Genomic DNA, 14,059 nt, shown 5'->3' with positions numbered 1-14,059 from the left:
AGCCACCTAGGCACCCCCTTACCCATTTATTTTAGAATTAGAATGTTCAAGATTTGTTAAAAGTATTTTGGAAAGTACCTGCTACCAAACATGTCTGCTCTGCATTTTCACCTCTCTCGTTACTGAGGAGCTCCATCATCCCATGTCTAGTTGTATATTTTACACCGTTTAAAGGATGACGTAAAACATTCCACATTTACTTCCAAAAGATTAGTGTTACTCTGAACAAAAGTAAATACATACATCACATGTAAGTTAGAACACTTATCAAGACTAAGACACGTGCTAAATAACCCTTCTTATTGTGAATACAACACACACAGAAAAGCAATGATGCATGACTGCGTAGCTTAAGGAATCACTGTAAATATCCACGTAACCACTATTGAGTGCTCGAAAGAGAGCATTGCCAATACCTCAGAAGCTATATAGCCCCTTTCCAGATTACAATCTCTTCTCCGACCTTTATAATAATGGCTTTTCTATATGGTTTTATTTTTTTCTGGCTTTTCTATATAGTTTTATTATCTAAATAGGCATTTCTAATGTATAGATAAGTTCAGACTGTTTTTGAACTTCACAAGAAAATTGTGCTGTATGAATTCTCTTGTGTCTGGCTTCTTTCATTCAAACTTATGTTTTATAATTTACCCATGTTGTGTGTAGCTTCAGTTCCATCCATTTCACATATGTATGCTATTCTTTTATATGAATATGTCATTTTCCTTATCCAGTCTCCTGTTGATGGACATGTAGGTTGTTTCCACTTTGGGCAATTACAAACAGTGCTGTTCTTGTGAATGTATTTTGGTGCACATGTGCCAAGTTTGTCTAGGGCATGTACCTAGGAGTGGAATTGCTGTCTTATTTGTAAGATGATGCCAAGTTAATTTTGCAGTCATTGTTAACATTGCCATTAGCAGTATATGAGAAGCCCTGTTACTTTACATGCTTGCCAATACTTGGTATTGTCAGACTTTTTAAAATCATAGCCAATTGGATATTAAGTGGTATTTCAATGTGGTTTTTAATTTGCATTCTCTTAGTTGGTAATTAGGTTAAGCACCTTTTCATGTTTATTGTCCATGTGGAATTCCTCTTTTGTGAAGTCTTCCTTTCTTTTTTCTATCTTCTTTATTGACTTGTTTGAATTCTTAATATATTCTGGATATGAGCCCTTTATCAGTTACACATATAGTAAATATCTTCTTCACCTCTGTGGCTTGCCTTTTCACTCTTAATGATTCGTTTTAATTGTAATTAGTCTGATTTATCTTTTCCTTTTTTGTTACTGCTCTTTGATACTTGCAGAAATCATTCTCTACCCTGGGCTACAGAGTTCTCTTATGGATATATAATTGTCCCAGTACCAATTTTCCATTTCCCTGCAGTGCCACCTTTGCTGTAAATCACACGTCCGTATACAGAAATGTGTTTATGAGCTCTCTTATTTCATTGGTCTATTTTTCTAATCTTACGCCAATACCACAGTAAGCATTACCAAAGCTTTATCACATCCTCCACAGTTTAGTAGAATTAGACCATCAAGAGCCACAGAAAACCTGTTGGGATTTTGGAAATTTGAGATATTTACAATATCAATTTTTAAAATTCATGAACATGGTATATGTCTCTACTTTGGAGAGTCTTCTTTAATTTCCCTTAAAGTTTTATACTTTATTTTGTAGAGGTGTCACATACTTTTGTTAGATTTATTCTACCTGACATTTAAAAATGTGTACACACGCATCTATGTATACTTTATAGTATCCTTTTAAAAATTCATTTCCTCTCTTTATAGTTGAATATATACAGAAATACACCTGGTTTTTGTATGTTGATTTTGTATTTAGCAAATTGTAGGACATCTTTATGTATTCTGGATACATACTTTATCAGTTGTACATGTGGTAAATATCTTCTCTCTGCTAATATGAATCAGCTCTAAATATAAAAAGCAAAGCTACAAAACTTTACAGGAAAACATAGGAGAAAATATTTGTAACCTGGGGTTAAACAAAGATTTCCTAGATATGACACTGAAAGCATGAGCCATTTAAAAAATTGATAAATTGGATCTCATCAAAATGAAAAACTTTTACTCCAGGAAAGATACTGTTAAAAGGATGAAAAGACAGGCCACATAGTGAGGGAAATATTTGCAAATAACCTGTCTGGCAAAGAACTTGTATCCAGAATATGTAAAAAAAAAAAAAAGTTTTAAATAATATATTTGTAGATACTTCTGTACTGTCCAAATACATGATTATATTATATATAATGACTTTCTATTTGTTTAAGGAAATTACCTTTATTCCAAGTTTACTAAGAGTTTTTATTGTGATATTGAATGTTACAAATACTTTTTCTGCATCTAGTGAAATGAACTTTTTTTCCTTTATTAATTAGGACAAGTCACTTTTATTAACTTGTCAATGTAAAACCATTCATCCATTCCTGCTATAAACCTAACTTGGCTTTGACATATGACATACTTTTATATAAAATACTGTATATTTTTATATAATTACTGGACTCAGCAACTCTAAAATTCCCTCTATATATTGCTAGATTCCATGTGCTATACATTCACTCATTTTTTCCTAAAATTATCATAGGGAGCTAACTGTAAATGGTATTTTAAAAATTTTAGTTTCTAACTGTACATTGCTAGTATGGAGAAATATGATTGATTTTTGTCTATTGACCATGTTATCGTGCAACTTGGCTAAACTCACTTATTAATTTTAAGAGGATTTTTTGTAGCTTTCTTGAAACATTCTGTGTAGACAATCATAGGGACAACTTCCTTTGCAATCTGTATGCCTTTTTTAAAATTAAGTTTTTAACATTTTAATTCCAGTGCAGATAACATTCAGTGTTAATATTAGCTTCAGGTATATAATATAGTGATTCAAGAATTCTATATATTACTCAGTGCTCATCACGATAAGTGTGCTCTTAATCCCATTTCACCCATCCCCCCACCCGTCTCCCCTCTGGCATGCCTTTTATTTCTTTTTCTTAGTACTGGCTAGGACTTCCAATGCAATATTGAATAGGAATGGTAAGGGAATATCCTTGACTTGTCACTGATCTTAGGGGAAGAACATTCAGTCTTTCACCATAAATATGTCAAATTTATCATTAACATGACAGGTTTTTCAATGATGAGACTTTATAGTAAGTAGATATTGAATTCTGTCAATTTTTTTTTTCTGTATGAGTTATGTGATTTTTCTTCATTGGACTGTGAATGTGGTGGATTACATTGATTTGTTTTCCTTTATTTCTTTAATTTTTTAATGTTTGTTTATTTTTGAGAAAGAAAGAGGGAGACAGAGTGCGAGCAAGGGAGGATTAGAGAGAGAGGGAGACACAGAATCTGAAGCAGGCTCCAGGCTCTGAGCTGTCAGCACAGAGCCTGATGCAGGGCTTGAACTCATGAACCGTGAGATCATGACCTGACCTGAAGTGGGACCCTTAACCAACTGAGCCACCCAGATGCCCCACATTGATTTACTTTTCAAATATTGAACCAGCTTGCATCCTGAGATAAACTCCATTTTGTCAGGATACACTGTTCTTTTTATATGCTGGTAGATTCAACTTGCTATTATAGATCTTCCTTGACTTAACAGTGGAGTCACATCCTGATAAACTCATTGTAAGTTGACAGTAGCTCAAGTCAAAACTGCCTTTAATACAACTAACCTACCAAACATCATGGCTTAACCTAGCCTAACAAACAGGCTCGCTTACCTGGGTCTACAGTTAGAAAAAGTTATCTAACACAAAGCCTATTTTATAATAAAGTATTGAATATCTCATGTAATTTATTGAATACTGTACTGACAGTGACAAACAGATTGTGTGGGTACAGAATGGTTCTAAGTATATCAGTTGTCTACTCTTGTGATCTGGAGCTACCATCACGAGGGAGTATTTGTATCACATATCGCTAGCCTGAGAAGAGATCAAAATTCAAATAGCTTCTACTGAATGAGTATTGCTTTTGCACCATCATAAAATTGAAAAATTATACACTGACCCATCCTTAAGTCAGGGACTGTATTCTGTTAAGGGATTTTTGTACCTATGTCCTTAGGAGATATTGATTTATAGTTTTTTTTTTCCTTTTGTACTCCTTTTGTCTAGTTTTAGTGTCAGAGCAATGCTTGCCTCATAAAATGAGTTGAGAAGTGCTACCTTTTCTCTGTCTCCGTTTTGCTTTTTCAGGAGACATTGCTTAGAACTGGTGTTACTTCCTTAAATATTTGGCTGACAATACTAGGTAGTTCTGGAGATTTTTTTCCCCCCTCAGGAGGCGGTTGGGGAGAAGGTTTTTAACTACAAATTCAATTTCTTAAATGGTCAGATGACTGTTCACATTATCCATTTCATCTTTGGTGAGTTTTGGTAGTTTGTGGCTTTCAAGTATTTGTCCATTTCACTTATGTTGTCAAATTATGTGCAGTTGTTTATAATATCCTCTTAATATCCTTTTAATTGTCAGTAATTTGTATCTTCAGTTTTGCTAGAGATTTATTTAATTGATTTTTTTAAGGAACCAGCTTTTGATTTCACTAATTTTCTCTATTTCTCTGTTTTCAATTTCATTGATTTATGCTCTTTATCATTTCTTTCCTACTGCTTGCTTTGGGTTTATTTTGCTCTATTTCTAGTTGCTTAAGGTGGAAGCTTAGATTATTTACTTAAGACAGTTCTTCTTTTCTAATAGCATTTAATACTAATAATTTTCTCTAAAAACTATTTTAACTACATCCTACAAACTTTATATTTGTATTATCATTCACTCAGGTGAAAATATTTTCTAATTTCCCTAGAGACTTCCTTTTTGACTCATGGATTTATTAGAAGTGTTTTGTTTAAAGTTTTAGAATTTTCTTAATATCTTTCTTTATATGACATCTACTTTAATTCCACTATGATCAGGGAGCACACATTGTATTTTTTCCCAATTCTCTTATGTTTGTTGTAGTTTTTTAAAAAATTTTAAATGTTTACTTATTTCTGAGAGAGAGAGTGTGAGTTGGGTAGGGGGAGAAAGAGAGGGAGACACAGAATCCGAAGCAGGCTCCAGGCTCTAAGCTGTCAGCACAGAGCCTGACATGGGGCTGAACCCACGAACTGTGAGATCATGACCTGAGCTGAAGTAGATGCTTAACCAACTGAGCCACTCAGGCACCCCATGTTGTAGTTTGTTTTATGACCCCAGATATGGTCTCTCTTGGTGAATGTCCCATGTGCACTTGGGGAAAAAACCACATATTTAGCTATTATTGAATAGGGTGTCCTATAAATGTCAATTAGATCCAGTTGACAGAAGGTATTGTTCAGTCCTTCTATATCCTTGATTTTAGTTCTATTAGTTCTATTAGTATTTTAGTCCCTGACTATAATTGTGGGTTTGTGTGCTTTTCTTTTTGGTTGTTTTTGTCTCATGTATTTTGAAGTAATTGTTACTTACATACACATTTAGGATTTTACGGTTTTCTTGATGAACTGACTCTTTTATCATTGGGTAATATATGCCTTATCCCTGTTACTTTCCTTGCTTTGAGTCTTTGATTTTAGTGTTTACATGGTAGATCTTTTTTCCATCCTTTTCCTTTTGACCTATCTATATCATTATCTTGAAGTTTCATATAGACAGACTATAATTGGTTCATGTCTTATTATTTTAACAAACTCTGATTTTTATGTTGGCATGTTTATTTATTTTTTAATGTTTATTTATTTTTGAGAGAAAAAGCATGCTAGCAGGGAAGGGGAAGACAGAGATGGAGGGAGGGAGGGAGGGAGAGAGAGAGAGAGAGAAAATATCCCAAGCAGAGCCCCATACAGGGCTTGAATCCATGAACCATGAGATCATGACCCGAACTGAAATCCAGAATTTGACATTTAACCAACTGAGCCACCCAGGTGCCCCTGTATTGGTGTGTTGAAAATAGTCATATTTAGGGGTGCCTGGGTGGCTCAGTTGGTTAAGCATCCAACTCTGGATTTCAGCTCAGGTCATGATCTCACGGCTCATGATATTAAGTCCCAAGTCAGGTTCTGTCCTGACAGCACAGACTCTCTGTCCTTCACCTACACTCTCTCAAAAATAAATAAATAAACAAACATTAAAAAAAAGTTATATTTAATGTACTTATTGATATGTTTGGATTTAGGTCTACCATTTTATTATTCGTTTTCCATTTTGCCCCTCTTTTTCACTCTTTTCCTTCTTTCCCACCTTCCTTGGGTTTATCTGAATATATTTTAGCATTCCATTTTAATTGTTTTTGACAATATCTCTTTCTATAAAGTTTTTAGTGGTTCTAGGGATTATAGTATACACACTGAATTTCATAGTCTATTTAAAATAAATATTTAACTACTTCAAGTGAAATATTAAAAACCTTACTCCATATAGGTCCCTTTACCCTCCCCCTTTATATTATAGTTGTCTTATATATTACATCTACACATATTAAAACCCCATCAGACACTGATCTATTTTTTTTTTTTTGCTTCCAAATATCAAGCGTATTTTGAAGAACTGAAGAATGGTCTATTGTTTTTACCACGATGTTTATCATTTTTGTCACTCTTCCTTCATTCCTGAGGTTCTAGTATTTGCTTTGGTGTCATTTCCCTTTTCTCTAAAACACTTCCTTTAGCCGTTCTTTGAGAGCATGTCAACTTGCTATGAATTCTCTTACTTCTCCTCCTTCTGAGAATATCTTTATTTCATCTTTGTTACTGGAGGTTATTTTCACTGGAGAGAAAATTCTGGCTTGATAGTTCCTTTTTTCAGCGACTTAAAAATATTGTGCCACCTCCTTCTTGCCTTCGTGGTTTCTGATGAGAATTTAGCATTCATTCAAAACATTGCTTCTCTGCCAGGAATGTGTTATTTTTATCTGGCCACGTGGAAGATTTATTTTCTTTAGTTTTCAGCAGTTTTATTATGATGTGTATGGGTATAAAATTCTTTGGCGTTATCTTGTTTGGAGTTCACGGAGCCTTTTGAATATGTAGATTTATGTCTTTTGCCAAATTTGGGGAGTTTTCAGCTGTTATTACTTCAAACATTTTTCCAGCTCTGCACTCTTTCTGTATTTCTGGAAGTCTGATGGAACAAATACTGGACTGTTTTGGGGTTTTTTTTGTTTGTTTTTTGTTTTTTTTTACTGTTCCACAGGTTCCCTGTGGGATCTTTTCAGGTTGTTGTTTTTTTCTCTCACTGTTGTTTAGACTAATTTTTACTCATCTATATGTTCACTGACTCTTTCCTTTATCATCTTCATTCTGCTCTGGGATACATCCAGTGAGTTTTTAATTTCTGGGTTTTCTTGTTTTCCAGTTCTAACATTTCCATTTTGTTATGCACTATATTTTCTATTTCCTTACTGAAACTTCCCAGTTTTCCATTTGTCCCAAAGGTGTTTACCATTGTTAGAACATTTTTATAATAGTTGCTTTGAAGTCTTTGTCACAGGAGTCCAATATCTAAGTCATTTTGATATTGACATGTGTTGACTGTCTTTATCTGAGTTGAGATTTTCCTTAGTCACTCATATGCCAAGTAATTATTCATCTGCCAAGTTTAAGAATGTATCTTAAACATTTTGAATGTTAGGCTAGGAGACTCTGGCTCTTGTTTAAATCATATGAAGAGGGGCACCTGGGTGGCTCAGTTGGTTAAGTGTCCGACTTCAGCTCAGGTCATGATCTCATGGTTCTGTGCTGACAGCTCAGAGCCTGGAGTCTGCTTTGGATTCTGTGTCTCCCTCTCTCTCTCTCTGTTCCTCCCCTGCTCACGTTCTGTCTCTCTCTCTCTCTCTCTCTCAAAAATNTAAATAAATAAATAAATAAATATATACACTTTTTTCAAAAAAAAAATCATATGAAGAATGTTATTTTTTTATAGTTCATTTATTTTTGAGGCAGAGAGAGAGCATGAGCGGGGGAGGGGTAGAGAGAGAGACACACACACACAGAATCCAAAGCAGGCTCCAGGCTCTGAGCTGCCAGCACAGAACCCAATGTGGGGCTTGAACCCACGAACCGTGAGATCACGACCTGAGCCGAAGTCGGACGCTCAACTGACTGAGCCACCCAGGCGCCCCTGAAGAATGTTATTTTTGTATTAGTATGCAGTGACCTAATTAGATTCAGGCTGTAAGTTCCAAACCAGTCTTGTGGACTGTGGTTAGAATTTCATTTTAATTTTCGCACTTTGCAATGGCGTTCAGATCTAGTCCACATGTGTGCTATCCAGTGGACAGTCTGGGACCTGGATGGTGGAAAGTTCAGTTCTCAAAGTCTTACATGCTGATTAAGACCAGGTCAACCTACGTAAAGCTCAGGGCTGAGGCCAGGAGTTTGTAAACAATTTTATAGGGTCACTTCCAAGGTGCTCCTCTATGATCTCCCTTGTACTATTCAGTTCCCCGGCATTCCTCCTTTTGGTTCTCCACCAGAAAGCTAGGGCTTTGCTTAGCCCACTCTGCCTGCCATGCACTTTCATACTGCGCCCACGTCTAAGACCAAGTGGCAGAACCAGAGGACAAAAAATGGTGAATTCATTGCCAGGCCAGTGCTTCATATTTTGATCTTCTTCCCCAACTTGTCTGCCACTATTTACTTTTCCGAGTCCTCAAATAGCTTCTGCTCCAGGCATCCTGGCCAGGTTTTATAGCTGCATTCAGTGGGAAAGACCAGGAGGAATGTGCGTACTCCATCTTACTCCCACTCATGGTTTTTTCAGCTATATTCATGAATGACTCTGCCTGTAATTTTCCCTTCTCTTACTGGGTTTTGTATCAAGATTACGCTTACCATAAAATGAGTTGGAGTATGTCCTCCTTTTTAAAATTCTCTGGAAGAATCTGTGAAGACAAGAATTTTACTGATGAAGGCAAATGGAATTTGTGGGAAGTGTCTGACTTCGGCTCAGGTCATGATCTCATGGTTCTTGGGTTCGAGCCCTGCATTGGGTTCTGTGCTGACAGCCTGGAGCCTTGAGCCTGCTTCTGGTTCTGTGTCTCCCTCTCTCTCTGCCCCTCCCTTGCTCATGATCTGTTTCTCCCTGTCTCTCAAACATTAAAAAACAAACAAATAAATAAATAAACTTAAAAAAAAAAAATGAGATGCTACTTCATACTCACTAGGATCACTGTAATAATAAAAAAATGAGTATTGGTGAGTCTGTGAAAAAAATGGAACTCATGTACAATGTTGGAGAACGTAAAATGGTGTCACCACTTTGAAAAAGAGTATGGTAATTTTCAAGTGATTAAACATGGAGTTACCATATGACTAGTAATATATATACGAGGTGTAAATACCCACTAATTTCATTTTTATGTATATATACTTAAGGGAAATAAAAACACACAAAAACTTGTACATGAATCTTCATACATAATACTCAAAAAGTAGAAACAACCCAAATGTCCATCAGCTGATAAATGGATAAGTGAGATATATCCATACAATGAAATATTATTCAACCATAAACAGAAATGAAGTACTGATATATGCTATAGCATGATGACCATTGTAACTATTAAGCTAAGTGAAAGAAGCTAGTCACAAAGAACCACACATTGTATAATTCCATTTGCATGAAATGTCCATAATAGGCAAACCTATAGAGACATAAAGTAGAAAATTAGTGGTTGCCTAGAGCTAGGGGCTTTGAGAGGATGGAGTATAAAATTTCTTTGGGGGTAATGAAAAGGTTTTAAAATCGACAGCAGTGATGGATGCACAACTCTGTGAAAATGCTAAACGCCACTGAATTGTACACTTCACATGGGAGACTTGTATGGGATGTGGATTGTATCTCAGTAAAGTTCTATAACGACACCATGCCTCTCCCTCAGTCACTCTTTCTTGGATTATTCACTCTGGAGAATGCCAGCTTCTGTGTCATAAACAACATTTGGGGAGGCCCATGTGGCAAGAAACTGAAGCCTCCTGCCAACAGCCATAGAAGTGACCTTGGAAGTGGTTATCCTGTCCTCATTAAGGCTTCAATGACTGCAGCCACTGCCGATAGATTCCTGACCCTCAGAAACTGAAATAATAGGGGCACCTGGGTGGCTCAGTCGGTTAAGTGTCCGACTTCGGCTCAGGTCATGATCTCACATTCATGGGTTCAAGCCCCACGTCAGGCTCTGTGCTAACAGCTAGCTCAGAGCCTGGAGCCTGTTTCGGATTCTGTGTCTCCCTCTCTCTCTGACCCTCCCCTGCTCATGCTGTCTCTTTCTCTCAGAAATAAAGAAAACATAAAAAAAAAAAAAGTGAAATAATAAATGTTTGTTACCTAAAGGTGCTAAGTTTTAAGATAATTTATTATACAGCAATAGATATACAAGCCCACCTAGCTCTTTAAGACAGGAATTTCTAATAACATTTTACATTTTATATTTAATAATTATGACATTTTCTGGTATATTTTGCTGCTTTGATTAAATGTATACTACTAATTACGTCAATCCAAAACAAAATTTTAACAGTCTTGGTTATGGGATATTTTTTAAAAGTCAATTATAGGGGTGCCTGGGTGGCCCCGTCACTTAAACATCTGCCTCTTGATTTTGGCCCAGGTCATGATCTCACAGTTTGTGGGATGGAGTCCTGCGTCAGGCCCCATGCTGATAGCACAGAGCCCTCCTGGAATTCTCCCTCCCTTTTTCTCTGCCCCTCCCATGCATGCTTGCTCATCCACACCCTCTCTCTCAAAAATAAACATTAAAAATAGTCAATTACATTTATATTACATATTTTTGTTACAAAGAAGCATGATAAAGTCAAGCACAAAAACATTCTAATGGGGTAGGATTTAGGGGCAAATGTTGGAATGGTAGTATGTGTTCAGGGAGCAAAAGTAAGAATTTGAAATTTCTTAGTATTAATGAAAAACTTTGCAATGTATTTTTTTAATGGATGATAGTATCAAATCATTATGATAGATACCATTCGATACATTTAAAAGAGCAATACAACGATTTTGTTGGAAAGGATCAATATTTATAATATATTAGAAACTACATCCTTGAAACTAATTAAGTTATGAAAACACTTAGATGTCAATTTAAAAATGCACATGAGGCCTGTAGATTTTTTTTTTTAATATTTTTATTTATTTCTAGGAGAGAGAGAGACAGCATGAGCAGGGGAGGGTCAGAGAGAGAGGGAGACACAGACTCAGAAACAGACTCCAGGCTCTGAGCTGGCAGTCAGCACAGAGCCCGACGCCGGGCTCGAACCTACGAACCACGAGATCATGACCTAAGCGAAAGTCGGACGCTTAACCGACTAAGCCACCCAGGCGCCCCGTAGGCCTGTAGATTTTTTTAAATGTTTATTTATTTGAAAAAGAGAGCGCGAGTGAGCATCAGCAGAGAGGAGGCGAAGAGAGAGGAAGAGAGAATCCCAAGCATCCACACTCAGCATGGAACCTGACTCGGAGCTCTATCTCACAAACCAGGAGATCACAACCTGAGCAGAAATTGAGAGTCGGTCACTTAACTGACTGAGTCACCTAGGAACCCCAAGGCCTGGAGATTTTTTTTTTAATTGTTTTAGGGAGGTTTTTGGTTGTCGTTTTTTGAAATCTTGCTTGGAGTTCATGGTGCTTCTTGAAACTGTAGCTTGGTTTAATTAATTTTGGGATATTCTCAGCCATTTTATCTTCTAACATTGCTCCATTCTCTCCCCTCTCCTTCTAGCTAGTTGCAAGTCTATAAAACCTATTCCTCATATCCCATATGTTTTTTATGCTCTTTTCTGTGTTTTTCATCCTTCTGACTCTGTATTTCAGCCTGAATGCTTTTCTGCTCTATCTTCTGGCTCACTAATTCTCTTTTCAGCCATGTCTAACCCATTATTAAATTTATCCATTGACTTGTTAGTATCAGATACTACAAACTTTGGTTCTCAAATGTTTAAACTGCTGAAATTTTCTATTTTCTTTTCATTCCTCTAACTCCTTAATCATAGCTCTTTTAAAACCTAGGTCCAATAACTCCATTATCTGAATCCTCTGGAATTTGTATTACAGGTCTGTCTCTGAGCATGTTTTGTCTTTTCATGCTTAGCTATTTTTGGATGAATGTTTTTCTATTAAAATTTACTTTTGCTTTTGGCAGGCAGCTTTAGGCTCAAGACACTAGAAAGCCTAGATCACTTTAATTCAATCAAGGATTTATAAGATTCAAAGCTGGGCTCTAGAAGATTTTCACCTTGATTCCTACTGTACAGTCGTAGCCCCCCCGGGACCCCACATAAAAACCTGTTACAGTTATCAGGGTTCTTCCTCTCTGGTAGGCCCTCGACTATTTTCTCCTCCCAGCCTTGCTTACTGCAAGCTCTACTCAGCTTCTCAGCTTCTGCTTTTAGAACTAACAATCTCCTTGGAGCGCCTGGGTGGCTTGAGCCTGGAGCCTGTTTCAGAGTCTGTGTCTCCCTCTCTCTCTGACCCTCCCCTGCTCACGCTGTCTCTCTCTCTCTCTCTCTCTCCTAGAAATAAATAAAACATTAAAATAAATAAATAAAGAGAACTAACACTCTCCTTGAGAGGAAGAGTGGCTCTAAATGTTAGATTCACTTTTCCTGGCTTACCCTCCTCTCCTAGGACTTGGACCAGCAACTCCTCACTGCTTTGGCGGTCAGTCCTCTGATGCCTTCAGAGAGATTTTGAAAAAACTGCTTACCCAGCTTTTCTAGTTATTTTCAGCAGAAGAGTTGGCCCCAACCAACTCTGCCCACCATTGTTAGAATTGAAGCCTCCTGTCCTGTCCCCAACGCTGGACTCATCTCCAATGTCCCATTGGATGCCTTCTGAATAGGTCCCAGGTCCCCTGTGCTAAGAATCGACACTGAACTCTTCATTTGTCTCATCTCCTGCCTCACCGCACTCACCTGGCTTTTCCTGTTGTGGCTATTTCTGTTCATGGCTTTCTAAGCTATACATATTGCCCGTGGATCTCCTCCCTGCCTCCTAAATGTGATCAGTTACCAAGTTATGCACACATTACTTTTCTTCCATCAGAGCTGCTCAGTTCCCTGCAATATCATCCTTGGCCCGGCTCGCCTGCCGCAGGAACCCCTGCCTGTTCAGTGCAGCGCCTTTCCTAACTGCCCTCTCTGCTCGCAGAACCCTCTATGCTTACAGTGCTGGAGATGCCGGATTTTTGAACAGGGTGCTAAGTTACTGCCTGCTCAAAGTCCTTCAGAGGCTCCTCTCTGCCCCTGCACTTCAGGAATAAACCTCACCGGGGCACTCAAACCCTCCCTGATTTGACTCCAACACACTTTTCATCTGCTGTATCCATTTACTTTGAGGAGTGAATGCCGTCTGTCCCTCGACTACTACTGTGGTGAGCATCCAACAGCTGTCTTCCTTGGACCCCCTCATGGTCATCCTTTCCCATTATCCTCCACTCCGGGGCAGGAGAGATGGTTTCAAGGAAAAGATGAACGTGCAACTACTACTTATGTTGTTGATAATTATGTTAGGGGTGAGCATTAAACAAAAAGAGGGAGGAGAAAACCGAATGAACTCCAGGCCCTAAAATTTTAAGTTTCTTAAATATTTTTCTACAAAAGTTTCCTACATTTCCTACTTAAAATAACTTTAAAAATACATGCTTTAAGCAAATTATTACTTTTTGTCATTAAAAACTTTTTTAAATGTTTCTTTTCGAAAGAGTGACAGAGCACGAGTGGGGGAGGGGCAGAGAGAGGGAGAGAGACACAGAATCCAAAGCAGGCTCCAGGCACCGAGCTCTCAGCACAGCTGTTCAGAGCCCACCATGGGGCTTGAACTTGAACTGCGAGATCGTGACCTGAGCCAAAGTCTCATGCTTAACCGACTGAGCCACACAGGCGCCCCGTGTCATTAAAGATATATATAGTTTTTATTTTTTTATTTTTTAAAAAAAATTTATTGTTTTATTTATTTTTGAGAGAGAGAGAGAGAGACAGACGGACAATGTGAACAGGGCAGGGGCAGAGAGGGAGGGAGACACAGAAT

This window comes from Crocuta crocuta, unplaced genomic scaffold (assembly GCF_008692635.1).
Source record: "Crocuta crocuta isolate KB4526 unplaced genomic scaffold, BGI_CrCroc_1.0 scaffold431, whole genome shotgun sequence".
Classification (NCBI taxonomy): domain Eukaryota; kingdom Metazoa; phylum Chordata; class Mammalia; order Carnivora; family Hyaenidae; genus Crocuta; species Crocuta crocuta.
Note: the sequence above shows the minus strand (reverse complement) of the source record.